This window comes from Bos mutus, chromosome 23, assembly GCF_027580195.1.
Source record: "Bos mutus isolate GX-2022 chromosome 23, NWIPB_WYAK_1.1, whole genome shotgun sequence".
In the NCBI taxonomy this organism is placed as follows: Eukaryota; Metazoa; Chordata; class Mammalia; order Artiodactyla; family Bovidae; genus Bos; species Bos mutus.
Genome location: NC_091639.1, coordinates 10,326,702 through 10,341,326, shown reverse-complemented (window position 1 = coordinate 10,341,326; position 14,625 = coordinate 10,326,702).

Here is a 14,625-nt window from a genome sequence, read left to right as displayed (position 1 = left end):
AAATCATTCTTTAGATATTTCCATGGTTCAATTTCTTTCTTAAGATATAAGACTTAAATAATTGATTGGTAATAAAATAAATTTTATAACTGGAATGAAAAAAATCTCTTCCCAGTGATGGTGAAAGTGCCAGGGAAGATTCCTGGCTAATAAACAGTACCTGTGTGTGACTTTTTCCTTCTCCCTCCACAAGAAGCTACCTTGAAGTCTAGCATCTGAATGACAGTGTTTCAAATAAGATTATCATGTTATCTAGGTTTACTTACTTGAAGGAGGTGCCCAGAGCACCATTATGTTATCTACGGAATGATTCTAAGATGAAAGGAAATCCATGATCTGTGCAAAAGGCTGTTCCTTTGAACTGTTCTGGGCTATCACCCAGAGCTGGTAATGCAGAGTGAAAAGTCTGAGAGCCAGAAGTATGTGTCTGGACACATGTGATCTGGACAAATGGCCCATCTCTTCTCTGTGGTAGGTTCTTTATTTTTTGAATGGGAAGCCTACTGCTGGACTCCTGCCTCACAAGGGTGCTCTGTGGGTGTGCTACAAGGCATTTGAGGGTAGAAATTGCTTCAAACTACCTGGTCTTGGTTTAGTTCACTCTGTTGACTGAAATAGATGTACTCAAACACTGGAATGTATAAGAGAGTTCCTTTGCAGCCCACACCTTCTAGGAAGTAATATGAACTGAAAATCAGTGATGCATATCCTGCTAGGTAGAAGGCCATGCCCTGGGAGCCAGATGAGGACTCTTTATTAAACTACTGTTTCTTACCTTACAGAATACCAAGTTTTTTTTTCCAGAGAGCTGACCCATTAAGTAAAATAAAACAAAATCAGCTCTATTGTCTTTAAATGAGTCTGTTCTGTTGACAACAGACAATGATAGACAGTAATTGCTATGAGCTACAGATGTTCTAGTTATTGTAGACACAGGACTATGGTTTTCATCGAACTGCTCAATGAAGGCGTCATTTTCTTTGTAGAGTCTGTCAGTCCTACTTCTACTGAATGCTACAGATTACAGTTTAAACAGTTGGGACCCTGAATACTCCATTGGTAGATTGCCAGAGAAGACGTGCTGTGTTCTGAATTGCAACATAGGGGAGAAAGCAGAGGATAGATACTAGAGGTAGGACTGAGGATGAGATCCATTCTCGCTTGTGGCACCAGCCCCTCTGGTAGAAAGTGGAGGCTGTATGACTGGAGTCAGCTTAGCATCAGGCTAGTCACAGGTCAGGTATTTGGTTTCTGATCTGCTTGTTGAAACAAACCATTTGCTGTTAGTTCCAAGAAAACACCCACTAAACTGGGAACCAACCGCAGGTGAAACCAACCAAAAGTTGCACAGGGGCTAGTGGGACTGACCTATTTTTGCCTCTCTACTTCCTGCCTTGCTTCTTTGGCTTCTGCTCTGTCTCTCACTCCAGAACAAGGATAATAATATCCTCTGGCTTTGAGGTCACCCCACATCATGAGAAACGCTGGGCTGGAAAAAGCACAAGCTGGAATCAAGATTGCTGGGAGAAATATCAATAACCTCAGATATGCAGATGACACCACCCTTATGGCAGAAAGTGAAGAGGAACTAAAAAGCCTCTTGATGAAAGTGAAAGAGGAGAGTGAAGAAGTTGGCTTAAAGCTCAACATTCAGAAAATGAAGATCATGGCATCTGGTCCCATCACTTCATGGGAAATAGATGGGGGAAACAGTGGAAACAGTGTCAGACTTTATTTTTGGGGGCTTCAAAATCCCTGCAGATGGTGATTGCAGCCATGAAATTAAAAGACGCTTACTCCTTGGAAGGAAAGTTATGACCAACCTAGATAGCATATTAAAAAGCAGAGACATTACTTTGCCAACTAAGGTCCATCTAGTCAAGGCTATGGTTTTTCCAGTGGTCATGTATGGATGTGAAAGTTGGACTGTGAAGAAAGCTGAGTGCTGAAGAATTGATGCTTTTGAACTGTGGTGTTGGAGAAGACTCTTGAGAGTCCCTTGGACTGCAAGGAGATCCAACCAGTCCATTCTAAAGATCAGTCCTGGGTGTTCTTTGGAAGGTCTGATGCTAAAGCTGAAACTCCAATACTTTGGCCACTTCAGGCAGAGTTGACTCATTGGAAAAGACTCTGATGCTTGGAGGGATTGGGGGCAGGAGGAGAAGGAGATGACAGAGGATGAGATGGCTGGATGGCATCACCAACTCGATGGACATGAGTTTGGGTAAACTCCGGGAGTTGGTGATGGACAGGGAGGCCTGGCGTGCTGTGATTCATGGGGTCGCAAAGAGTCAGACACGACTGAGCGGCTGAACTGAACTGAACTGACCCATGGTTTGACACAGTCATATCTAATACTTGAAAATGCAAAGCACTTGTGAAAAAAATGGCAGAGGGGCACTGGTACCATCAACCCAAGGCCCACAAAGCGTGGTTCCTAGTGCCTGTTTGCCAACAACTGTTCATCTCTGCCACCTCCACCCAGAGGCTGCTTGTAGAATGTCAGCTCTGAAGGGAACTTAGGGACTTAGGGCCATTTTCTAGGTCACCTCCTTCACTTTTAAAGATGAGAAGAGAGAGGCCCAAGAGTTAAAGTGACTTGCTGAGGTCATGGCTGGTCAGTGGCTGAGCCGGTAGAGGAACTCGTGTCTTCCATGGGGTACAGTCCCAGAGTACAGTGTGCGTTGTTCCCCAGAGTCATGTTACAAGTCCTAGTCTACTACACTTTCAAGGCTATGCTTCTGGGGTTGTGGACTCTGTCCCCTTTGTTTTGTGGGGCAGGGGGTAGGGGGTGGAGAGGAATCATCACCTAATGTCATGAAGCCTGTTTCTTCAAACCCTCAAAATAAGAATCCCTCACAAATGTATGAGGTTGGCTCATGTTCATATGAACTGAAGGATGGAAAAATGCTGTTTGTAATTTGAAAGCAATCTGCTGACATAAGATGTGATTATATAACTATCTGCTGTATAACATCACCCATCCACTCACCCCCCACCCCCCTTTTTTTTTCTCTTTTTTGGCCTGGAGCACCTTAATCCCTTGGTTGGCCTTAATTAATTTCAGGTGTATGATTAATATGTTAATGAAACTCCATTCAACTTATATGCAGAGTACATCATGAGAAATGCTGGGCTGGAAGAAGCACAAGCTAGAATCAAGATTGCTGGGAGAAATATCAATAACCTCAGATATGCAGATGACACCACCTTTATGGCAAAAAGTAAAGAACTAAAGAGCCTCTTGATGAAAGTGAAAGAGGAGAGTGAAAAAGTTGGCTTAAAGCTCAACATTCAGAGAACTAAGATCATGGCATCTGGTCCCATCACTTCATGGGAAATAGATGGGGGAAACAATGGAAACAGTGAGAGACTTTATTTTGGGTGACTCCAAAATCACTGCAGATGGTGATTGCAGCCATGAAATTAAAAGATGTTTACTCCTTGGAAGGAAAGTTATGACCAACTAGACAGCATATTAAAAAGCAGAGACATTACCTTGTCAACAAAGGTCCATCTAGTCAAGGCTATGGTTTTTCCAGTGGTCATGTGTGGATGTGAGAGTTGGACTATAAAGAAAGCTTAGCGCCAAAGAATTGATGTTTTTGAACTGTGGTGTTGGAGAAGACTCTTGAGAGTCCCTTGGACTGCAAGGAGATCCAATCAGTCCATCTTAAAGGAGATCAGTCCTGGGTGTTCATTGGAAGGACTGATGTTGAAACTGAAACTCCAGTACTTTGGCCACCTGATGCGAAGAGCTGACTCATTTGAAAAGACCCTGATGCTGGGAAAGATTGAGGGCAGGAGGAAAAGGGGATGACAGAGGATGAGATGGTTGGATGGCATCACTGACTCAATGGACATGGGTTTGGGTAAATTTTGGGTGTTGGTGATGGACAGGGAGGCCTGGTGTGCTGCGGTTCATGGGGTCGCAAAGAATTGGACATGACTGAGCGACAACTGAACTGATTCAGCCTTCAGCACTTAATTGTTCTACAATTTCTCTGACTCTAGTTGTCCTCTATCCTCTCAAGGTCTGCAGGCCTTTTGTGGAGAGGGTGTATCTTTGAGACATTTTGAAAATTCCCTTCCAGAAAAAGATTAACCAAAAGATTGATCATTACTGTTGTAAAGCATTTCCAGAGAACTATTACTAGAGAGCTCTGCTACACAGACCTGTATAGAGAATGGATCCAATTATAAAAATTCAGACAAACGTGAACTTCCTAGCATTCCAAGTGTTGTTTGAAATCAGAAGAAACGTGATTTTAGCCTCATATCATGGGGGATCTTAGGAACGAATGAGGGTGGGCAGTGGTACCTTGACCTGGGTAGGGGAAGTGTTCACAGTGGCCTTAGATAAGGGCAAGGACCAAGTGTGATATTTAGCAAACAGAATATTTTCTTGTTTTATGTCCCTGGATGTGTTCCAGTGTCTCCTAGTTTACAGTCTATGGGAACCTGAATAGAATTTGTATCCTACTGTTGTGTGAAAATTGTATTAATCTTAATTATGTTGAATTGGTTCACAGTGCTTTTCAGGTCTGCTATATCCTTCTACCTCTCTGTATACTCATTCTATTAATTTTTGAGTTTGGTATTGAAACACCAACTAAAAATCAGTTCGGGTAATTGGTCTTCCAATGCCTAGTCCAGTCTCTTCCTGTCCTTCACGTCTCTTCTTCCTGTCAACTCCATGGCTGAGTGGAGTGGTGCGCTGTGTCTACAGCGATCTGCCAGGGCATCTACAGGCAAAAGCAAATAAGGACATAAATAAAAGTTCTTGTTTCAGGAGGTTCTTTTAGAATGTAGCCCCAAATGTCTGCTGTTGTCTTCTTTGTTTTGCTGGGTGGATTTTCTGTCTTTGCATGTCTGGCTTGATGGATAATCTTTCCAGCGTGGAAGAATAGTTCAGACTGGAAACAACAGGATCATAAGCATTAGAAAAGCTTGAAGAATTTCTTTTTCATACCTGCTGCAATGTGTTAATGACCAAAGGTTACACAGGACACCTCGTACGTGAATCTCCTGATACGGAAAGTTAGAAAAAATGCTTCCTGCCATTTTCCATTGCTATTCCAAGACCACATCTGTTTGGAACTGAACCGTAGCATGTGTGCTGGGGAACCTGTATGAAATTAACTTTTATAGCTGCCTTTACAAGCAGGATCTTTTATTGTCTACAACTTGGCTGGGATTCAGGAAGTTCCCAAAATGATTTATTGTCATGTGTGCCTATTCTATGGCGGCTGATGAAACTGATATATTATTGAACATATGCAGTCATTCTGGCCTGAGACAACAGATCATCTAAGCCTTTTATCCAAAAAGATTGAAGAATGCACATTGTGGAAGAGAAAAAAAGAAGTTGAGTATTTTAAGTGAAATAATTACTTGCAGGAGCAAAACATTTGTTACTAATCTTATAGTTCTGTTTGTCAACATTGTGAAAACATTATAATCTAGAATATTGTAATGAACTAAATATTAAGGAATATTTCCCCAATAAATGTTGGATCACATTCTTACAATATCTGGGATAGTTAGTTGTTTATTCGACCATGATATTAAGAACAAAAGATCATGAATTTAAACCTCTTTCATGTTACTTAATGAAAAAAAACATTCAAACCCTCTCTTCTAGTTTAACAGAGGGGCCTCTTTGTCCAACCAGTGATCTTTCATATGGTTGCAAGAGGAATTTGGTGGAATGGTGGATGGTAACAACAGAATCTCTCTTTTCTAGTTGAAAACCTCAAGAGCATGTTTTTCTGTTGATCAATCAGAACTTACATACGTGAAAGACAGCACCATTAGCTAATCAACAACAAGAACAACATTGCACTTGATTACATTCAAATACAGGAAAGAAAAAGATTGAATGTAATTCTAGGATCTGCATTTATAGCATATAAAATATTTAATCCTGTGGCAAAATCTGGAGTTTCTGGATTCAGTATGTACTCTCTCAGCCAGATAGCTAACTGACACATTCATATTTCAATTGGAAATGGATAGTCAAATATCTGGGAGTTTCAGATGGATTTGGAAATGAAGCCACAAGACTGTGGATCATATAAGGCTGTGTTAACCAGTGAGAAGATCTAGATGCCGTTTTCTGGTTACAGTGTCAGGTGGAAACATTTGATTTACAGTGTCAGTGGAAAACAAACAAATCCCTAGGTATTATATAAACACTGTCTACAGAGTCATTTATAAGACAAAGATGGGGGTAGTTCCTCCAGATGGAATGAGAGACAGCTGTTTCTTTTCCTCTTGACAATGTGGATGCCCACTTTTTTGGAATGGAATTTGGATGCTGGTTTTGGGACTTTGTCTGGTCAACCAACATTAATCCTCTTTCTTCCCAGAGCATTTATTTTTCCTTTTAAATGGAAGTGATTCATGTAGTTACCACCTTACTCATCATCATAAAAAATATAGCTATCAACAGATGTCATTAACCTTCTACAAATAGAAAAATAGACACTGAATTTAAGGGATCTAGCAGCATTGATTACAAAACTAATCCCTAAAATTCTGACATGCTGTTTCTGTGTACGAGCTGACCGTGGAACCAGAGTGAGTGCTAGTTGAGGTTAAGTGCCTTGATTATATTCAGTTTGCTTTCCCTCACTTTAATCTGTTAGGCTTGATAGTTTGAGAGTTACACATTAAAAAATTTATTTCCAAGACAGGTTAGTTAGCTTCACATAGTGAAATGATCTTTCAGAGTTGTGGACAGTTGCTAAGGGTCAGAACAACAGGATCCTGTACTGAAATGGGCCATACGCCGCCTACTCGAGGCTGGGCGCAAACAGCGCAGTTCTCATCTCATTCTTGGGCACATCGTCTTGCTTCTGAAGGAGGACAGCACATTTTCAAGGGACTTGGAAACAGTTGAATGTGGGTAATGTTAATTTGGTGTAAAACTTCGAGTGGCATATTACTAATGCCAAAGAACAAAGCAGTTGAGGATCTGGTAACTAATTACTAACAGCACTGTCACATTTTATGTAAGTGTGAACAGGAATCATATGTTTCTGATAGTTCATCCTTGTTGATGTACTCAGTGTTGCGGTAAAAGTGTGATAATGAGCAGCTAGTTGATTGCTGAGAATTGCAATAGACTCCTGATAGCAGTATTTTGAATCCATGCCCAAAGGCCCCGGGGGCAGTGGACATTCTTTAAATAAGCAGAACAATTTAGTAGTTGCTGTGATTTAAAGGCACTATGACAGACTCGAATTAGGAGACCTTGCCATAATCATCTGTAGCTAATGACACTGATTTGGTGTTGCAGGAAGCTGCGGAGACTACCAGATGAAGTTGTCTAGACTCCACAATGTGGCTCTGCTTTCCCTGGGAGCTCTAGGTCCTGCAGTAGAAAGAGAAGGAATAGATATTGTAAGTGTGGGCAACTGTATTAATTCAGGGGTTCCAGGAAGAGCCGGGTATGTTAATACTTATTCAAGATCTGGAGGCAGCTGTGGATACTTGGTTTGCTTGCTTATTTGTTTAAAAGGCTTTTATTAGAGAGTCTTGAGATGATTTATCTAATACTCATGTTGAGACAAAAAGGACCCACTCCCCAAACTGAATGATTATGGATTGAAAGACACTCAGATCAGGGGCTAGGGTTAGCATATAAGGGATGCTGAAGATATAAAGGCAGAGTAATTGGAAGGAAAGAACGTAGACTCACAGAATCTTAAAGCGTGGAGCTAGAAGGGATCTAAAGGTTTTATCTCCTCTTTTAGTGAATGATGAAACTGAAGCCCAATGACAGTAAGATCTAGCAGTGGGAGAGTAAGATGTAGAATCAGCCTCCTAGCTCCCAGTTCAGTATTCTCTCTAGTACATCATTTCCTAAAGAAAATCTAACTCTTCATCCTCTAAGCCCACTCTTATCCTGGAAGCATCCAACTATAATTTAATCATTGGGTAGATCTCTCTCTGGGACTTCTCAGGTGGCTCAGTGGTAAAGAATCCACGTGCCAACGAAGGAGACAGGGATTTATCCCTCGGTCAAGAAGATCCCCTGGAGAAGGAAATGGCAACCCACTCCAGTATCTTGCCTGGGAAATCCCATGGACAGTGGAGCCTGGCGGGCTACAGTCCATGGGCTTGCAAAAGAGTCGGACGTGACTTAGTGACTAAAACAACAACACAGATCTCTCTCTGGATAACTGGTCTTGTGCCAGGCACATGTCACTCCTCACTGTAAATTAGTAAACTTACACTCTGGTAGGAATCTGTTTCATGCGCCTCTGGGAAGCTTGACGTGTGTCGCTTCCTAGGGACACTGGACTGGGGATCAGGAAATCTTGGCTCCTGTGTTGTTTCTCTCAAGTCAGTTAACCTCTCAGGTCCTTTCTCTTATTTGTAAAGTTAGGAGAATGATTGAGGGATCTCTAAAGCCGCCTCAGCTCCAAATCGAGAAGACTCTATTTAAACCTTGTCTCTATTGAAGAAGAGACAATGAGGGCGATTTCCTGGACAGGATGATGGCTGTCTTTTTATATGCAAATACGCATTGTGAGTTCCAAAAGGGAGGGTGGATGTGAACTGCTGGTGGAAGAGTGTGGGCCCAGGTGGCTTGACAACACCAGCAAGCAAGGTTGGGAAAGGCCTAAGACTTTTAATACGAAAGGAATGACCAATGAAGCTGGAAAACAGGATTGAGGGATTGCTGATTGTAGAAACCAGCTCTTTGAGCTTCTCTAAGTGTTGTTTTCCAATAATGTCATAGGAACAACATTATTCTATGATCCACCCAAGTTTTAAAAATATTGGGGCAGCAAAATTAACTTGGTTTCTTTATGGAGACCTCTCAGTGCTTTTAACATGGCACAGTTCAGTTCAGTTCAGTCGCTCAGTCATGTCCAACTCTTTGCGACCCCTTGGACTGCAGCGTGCCAGGCATCCCTGTCCATCACCAACTCCCGGAGTTCACCCAAACCCATGTCCATTGAGTCGGTGATGCCATCCAACCATCTCATCCTCTGTCGTCCCCTTCTCCTCCTGCCCTCAGTCTTTCCCAGCATCAGGGTCTTTTCAAACGAGTCAGTTCTTTGCTTCAGGTGGCCAAAATATTAGAGTTTCAGCTTCAACATCAGTCCCTCCAATGAATATTCAGGACTGATCTCCTTTAGGATGGACTGGTTGGATCTCCTTGCAGTCCAAGGGACTCTCAAGAGTCTTCTCCAGCACTGCAGTTCAAAAGCATCAATTCTTCGGCACTCAGCTTTCTTTATAGTCCAACTCTCACATCCATACATGACCACAGGAAAAACCATAGCCTTGACTAGATGGACCTTTGTTGACAAAGTAATGTCTCTGCTTTTTAATATGTTGTCTAGGTTGGTTATCAGAGAAGGCAATGGCACCCCACTCCAGTACTCTTGCCTGGAAAATCCCATGGATGGAGGAGCCTGGTGGGCTGCAGTCCATGGGGTTGCTAGAGTTGGACATGACTGAGCGACTTCACTTTCACTTCTCACTTTCATGCATTGGAGAAGGAAATGGCAACCCACTCTAGTGTTCTTGCCTGGAGGATCACAGGGACGGGGGAGCCTGGTGGCTACCGTCTATGGGGTCGCACAGAGTCGGACATGACTGAAGTGACTTAGCAGCAGGTTGGTTATAACTTTTCTTCCAAGGAGTAAGCATCTTTTAATTTCATGGCTACAGTCACCATCTGCAGTGATTTTGGAGCCCCCCAAAATAAAGTCTCTCACTGTTTCCACTCTTTCCCCATCTATTTGCCATGAAGTGATGGGACTGGATGCCATGATCTTAGTTTTCTGAATGTTGAGCTTTAAGCCAATTTTTTCACTTTCCTCTTTCACTTTCATCAAGAGGCTCTTACATTCTTCTTCTCTTTCTGCCATAAGGGTGGCGTCATCTGCATATCTGAGGCTATTGATATTTCTCCCAGCAATCTTGATTCCAGCTTGTGCTTCATCCAGCCCAGCATTTCTCATAATGTACTCTGCATATAAGTTAAATAAGCAGGGTGACAATATATACCCTTGATGTACTCCTTTCCCTATTTGGAACCAGTCTGTTGTTCCATGTCCAGTTCTAATTGTTGCTTCCTGACCTGCATACAGGTTTCTCATGAGGTAGGTCAGGTGGTCTGGTATTCCCATCTCTTTCAGAATTTTCCACAGTTTGTGGTGATCCACACTGTCAAAGGCTTTGGCATAGTCAATAAAGCAGAAAGAGATGTTTTTCTTGAACTCTCTTGCTTTTTCGATGATCCAGCAGATGTTGACAATTTGATTTCTGGTTCCTCTGCCTTTTCTAAAACCAGCTTGAACATCTGAAAGTTCATGGTTCACATACTGTTGAAGCCTGGCTTGGAGAATTTTGAGCATTACTAGCGTGTGAGATGAGTGCAATTGTGTGGTAGTTTGAGCATTCTTTGGCATTGCCTTTCTTTGGGATTGGAATGAAAACTGATCTTTTCCAGTCCTGTGGCCACTGCTGAGTTTTCCAGATTTGCTGGCATATTGAGTGCAGCACTTTCACAGCATCATCTTTCAGGATTTGAAATAGCTCAACTGGAATTCCATCATCTCCATTAGCTTCGTTTGTAGTGATGCTTTCTAAGGCCCACTTGACTTCACATTCCAGGATGTCTGGCTCTAGGTGAGTGATCACACCATCGTGATTATCTGGGTTGTGAAGATCTTTTTTGTACAGTTCTTCTGGGTATTCTTGCCACATATTTTCTCAATATCTTCTGCTTCTGTTAGGTCCATACCATTTCTTTCCTTTATTGACACAATGCTTCTTGGATGTCCAAGGTACAGAATTTCCCAGATTAATGTGGCCACAGAACACACATTTCCAGGGGAAATGCTGTCCTAGAACACACCTGGAGAGAAGGGAGAAGACAGTTCAGGGTGTGCTTTAGACCCTCTTGAGGGATGTTGGGGAGAGTTGGAAGGTGAGAACCCAGCACACAAGCAGTACCACAACTGGCTGAGAGCAGGGGTGAGACTGCAAGTGCAGCTGTAAGGTAGTGGGGATCTGCCAGAGAAATCAGGACCTTGAAGGGAAGGCCCAGGGTAAAGTCCATGCCTTCTAAAAGGAGGGAGTGCACGCAGAAGAACTCCCAGGCAATCTGACGCTTCCAGTTAGACCAAACCAGCTGTAATACTTGGGCTTCCCTGGTGGCTCAGACAGTAAAGAATCTGCTTGCAATGCAGGAGACTGAGGAGACTCGGGTTCAATTCCTGGGTGGCGAAGAGAAGGTAATGACTACCCTCTGGAGAAGGGAATGACTCCCCACTCCAGTATTATTGCCTGGAGGATTCCATGGACTGGAATTCTGGCGGGCCACAGTCCATGGGGTCACTAAGAGTTGGACACCACTGAGCGACTAACACTTTCACTTCACTTTCAGTTGTGATACTTAGATAGCTTCTAGTTATATCCAGGCTTATGAATGGTATATACAACAGAATACCCTCATTCTGAAGCAAAGATTAATTTAGAAAAAAAATTTTTTAATTTATTTTATTTACTCATTTATTTATTTTTGGCTGTACTGGATCTTTGTTGCTGTACATGGGCTTTCTCTAGTTTTGGAGAGCAGGAGCTACTCTCTAGCTGCAGCGCTCAGGCTTCTCATCGTGATGGCTTCTCTTGTTGCAGAGCATGGGCTCTCGGGAGGGCTTCAGCAGTTGCAGCACATGGACCCAGTAGTTACAGCACACGGGCTTAGTTGCCCTGAAGCGTGTGGGACCTTCCTGGACCAGGGATTGAACCTGTGTTCCTTGCATTGGAAGGCAGATTATTAACCACTGGAGCACCAGGGAAGCCCGAAGATTATTTTTCATACAAGTTTTGGGGGGCAAAGATTAATTTTGCAGTGAATAGTAAGTAAAAGAGCAGGTTAGATCCCAGAACAGGTCTTGGATAAAGAACGTAGAATCTCACTGCTGTAAAGCTCTGGAGTCTTTTCACTGGAGGTCTGTGGACAGGTGTCAGAGGACCAGTGGATGCGTGTGCGCAGTTTCGTGGGGATGTGTACACCTCTATTTTGGGAACAGTGTGAATGGAGTGGGTACTTAGTAGTATCGACTCATTGCAATCCCATGGACACAGTGGGATTCTCCCAGCAAAAATACTGGAGTGGGTTGCCATTTCCTCCTCCAGGTGATCTTCCTGACCCAGGGTTCCAACCTGAGTCTCCTAAGTCCCCTACATTGCAGGCAGATACTTTACCACTGAGCCACCTAGAAAGCCTCAGTGGGAATGGCTTTCCTCAAATTCTCAAATCAGTCTCTAATCTCAAAAGCAGTTAGCAGTGCTTCCCTGAGGCCCATTTTACAGGAGAGGAAACTGAGGCTTAGAGAGGTGAAATAGTTTACTGGATATCAGCATATTGTTTTTATCTTTGGTTCTGACAGTGAGGTTCCCTGAGAGCTGGTAAGCTGTAGGTGGAAGGGAAAATCCACTGGGGGAACCTTAACCACCAGCGTAGGGGTCGCCGTGGCCCCTAGACCAAAGTAGGCTTTGAAATACATGTTACATTTCCCATTTTACAGGCAGAACACAGACAATACAAATTGTTAAGAGTGACCTACAACTTGAACATTTGCATAGAAACCCTGAGTCTTGACTCCCATAAGAAATTACTCATAATTAATTTGTTACATCTAAAAAGCACCCCCAAACAAAAATGAATTTTGGTTTTAAACATGCGATAATCATGAAAGGTTTTCTCTGTGTTCAGTATCACACTGTGTTTTTGCCTTGAATATCACAAAGATTTTGAAATCAAAAGGGTTTTAATTTTACCTTTTAGAAACATGGTATAATTTATCTGCATGATTGCATTTTAATTAGCACTCCCATTGCCTATTTAAACATGCAAAGATATAAAAGCGAGCCAACCAAATAGGAAGACATATAGCCAAGGTGTTTGCTACAGTCTGTTATGAGCATTGCCTTGGGATAAACCCCGTACCAGACTCAAGTTTAATAGTGTGAACTGGTTCAAAATAAACCCATTTGTATGCATCGTATTTTACATAAGGGTTAAGCTGCCTTAGCGATTGTTAATAATTATGGATCCTTGCATAGCTCTTGAGAATCACCAAACGTTCTTTAGGAGTAAATCAGCCAGTCCCACAGTTTCAAAACAAATGTGTAAAGGATTTTATAGAGGGCATTTTTTACACAAGTCTTGGGTGGTCAGGTGATGACCCTTGAAAACCTAAAACCACATCAGAGTTCTGTCTGTGTGCACAATGTTGTGGGCCGGAAGGGCAGGGTGAAGGATGCAAACCACAGGAATGGGCTTAATTTTGGAGGGAGGTTTTAATTCTCTTTATAAAACAATATGGGACTTCCCTGGTGGCTCAGCAGTAAAGAATCTGCCTGCAAATGCAGGAGATGCCATTTTTATCCCTGGGTTGGAAAGTTTTCCTGGAGGAGGAAATGGCAGCCTACTCCAATGTTCTTGCCTGGGAAATCCCATGGAGAGAGGACCCTGGCGGGCTGCAGTCCCTGGGGTTGCAAAAGAGTCGGATACAACATAGAGACAAGAACAACACCAGCATAGCACAATATGAGGCTGGTTCACTGTGGTGTCTGCTGCTGTCTGGGAGCCTCAGTTTTCCAAATTCTGAACTAGGCTGTTAAAATCAGAAATAAAGGTGAAGTAAAGAGAGTTTCACTTTCTGGAGTGAACCTTGGAATCCCTAGCTTCCAACATGTAGGACATTTTTGTGTTGAGCAAATTGGTCCTGATTCCTCCACCCTTTTCAGCAGTGGCCATAGGTGGCCAGGTGTACTGTAGCTCAGGCTACTGGTCATATCCCCATAATTATCCACCAGCAATCAGCTTTCAAAATTAGATTGACAATTGGTTTTGCTCAATAAAATGAAATATTTGTTGTTGCATGGCTTGCTCAGCTTCTAGCTAGTCAGCTAAAACTATAATCCGTTTGGAATGAAATACTTAAATCCTCCTCTTAAGTCACACTGTGACTAGAAACCTCTGAAGAAAAATTTGGTATCTCTACAGCTTTGAAAGAAAACCAAAAGCAAACTTAGAACTTGTAGCTTTAAAGTGACACCAGTTCTTCAGCAGCGCTGGGATCATTCTCTTGTGACATTTCATTGAATAGAACTGGTCATGGGACAGAACTATTGTTTTTGGTGGAATTCAGAATTGTGCTTCTTGCAGAACATGTTTCCATCTTTGTAATAATAATTTTATGAGTTCCACTGGAAATAATCTGGTAATGATATTTCAGTTAAGACTTTTAGATACCCTGAGCATTCCGGGCTGCTGCTGCTGCTAAGTCGCTTCAGTCATGTCCGACTCTGTGCAACCCCATAGACGGCAGCCCACCAGGCTCCCCCGTCCCTGGGATTCTCCAGGCAAGAACACTGGAGTGGGTTGCCCTTTCCTTCTCCATTGCATGAAAGTGAAAAGTGAAAGTGAAGTCGCTCAGTCATGTCTGACCCTCAGCGACTCCATGGACTGCAGCCTTCCAGGCTCCTCGATCCATGGGATTTTCCAGGCAAGAGTACTGGAGTGGGGTGCCATTGCATTCTGGGCTAGAGGTGTAATAAACAGAAAGACTTGACCTCTGAACT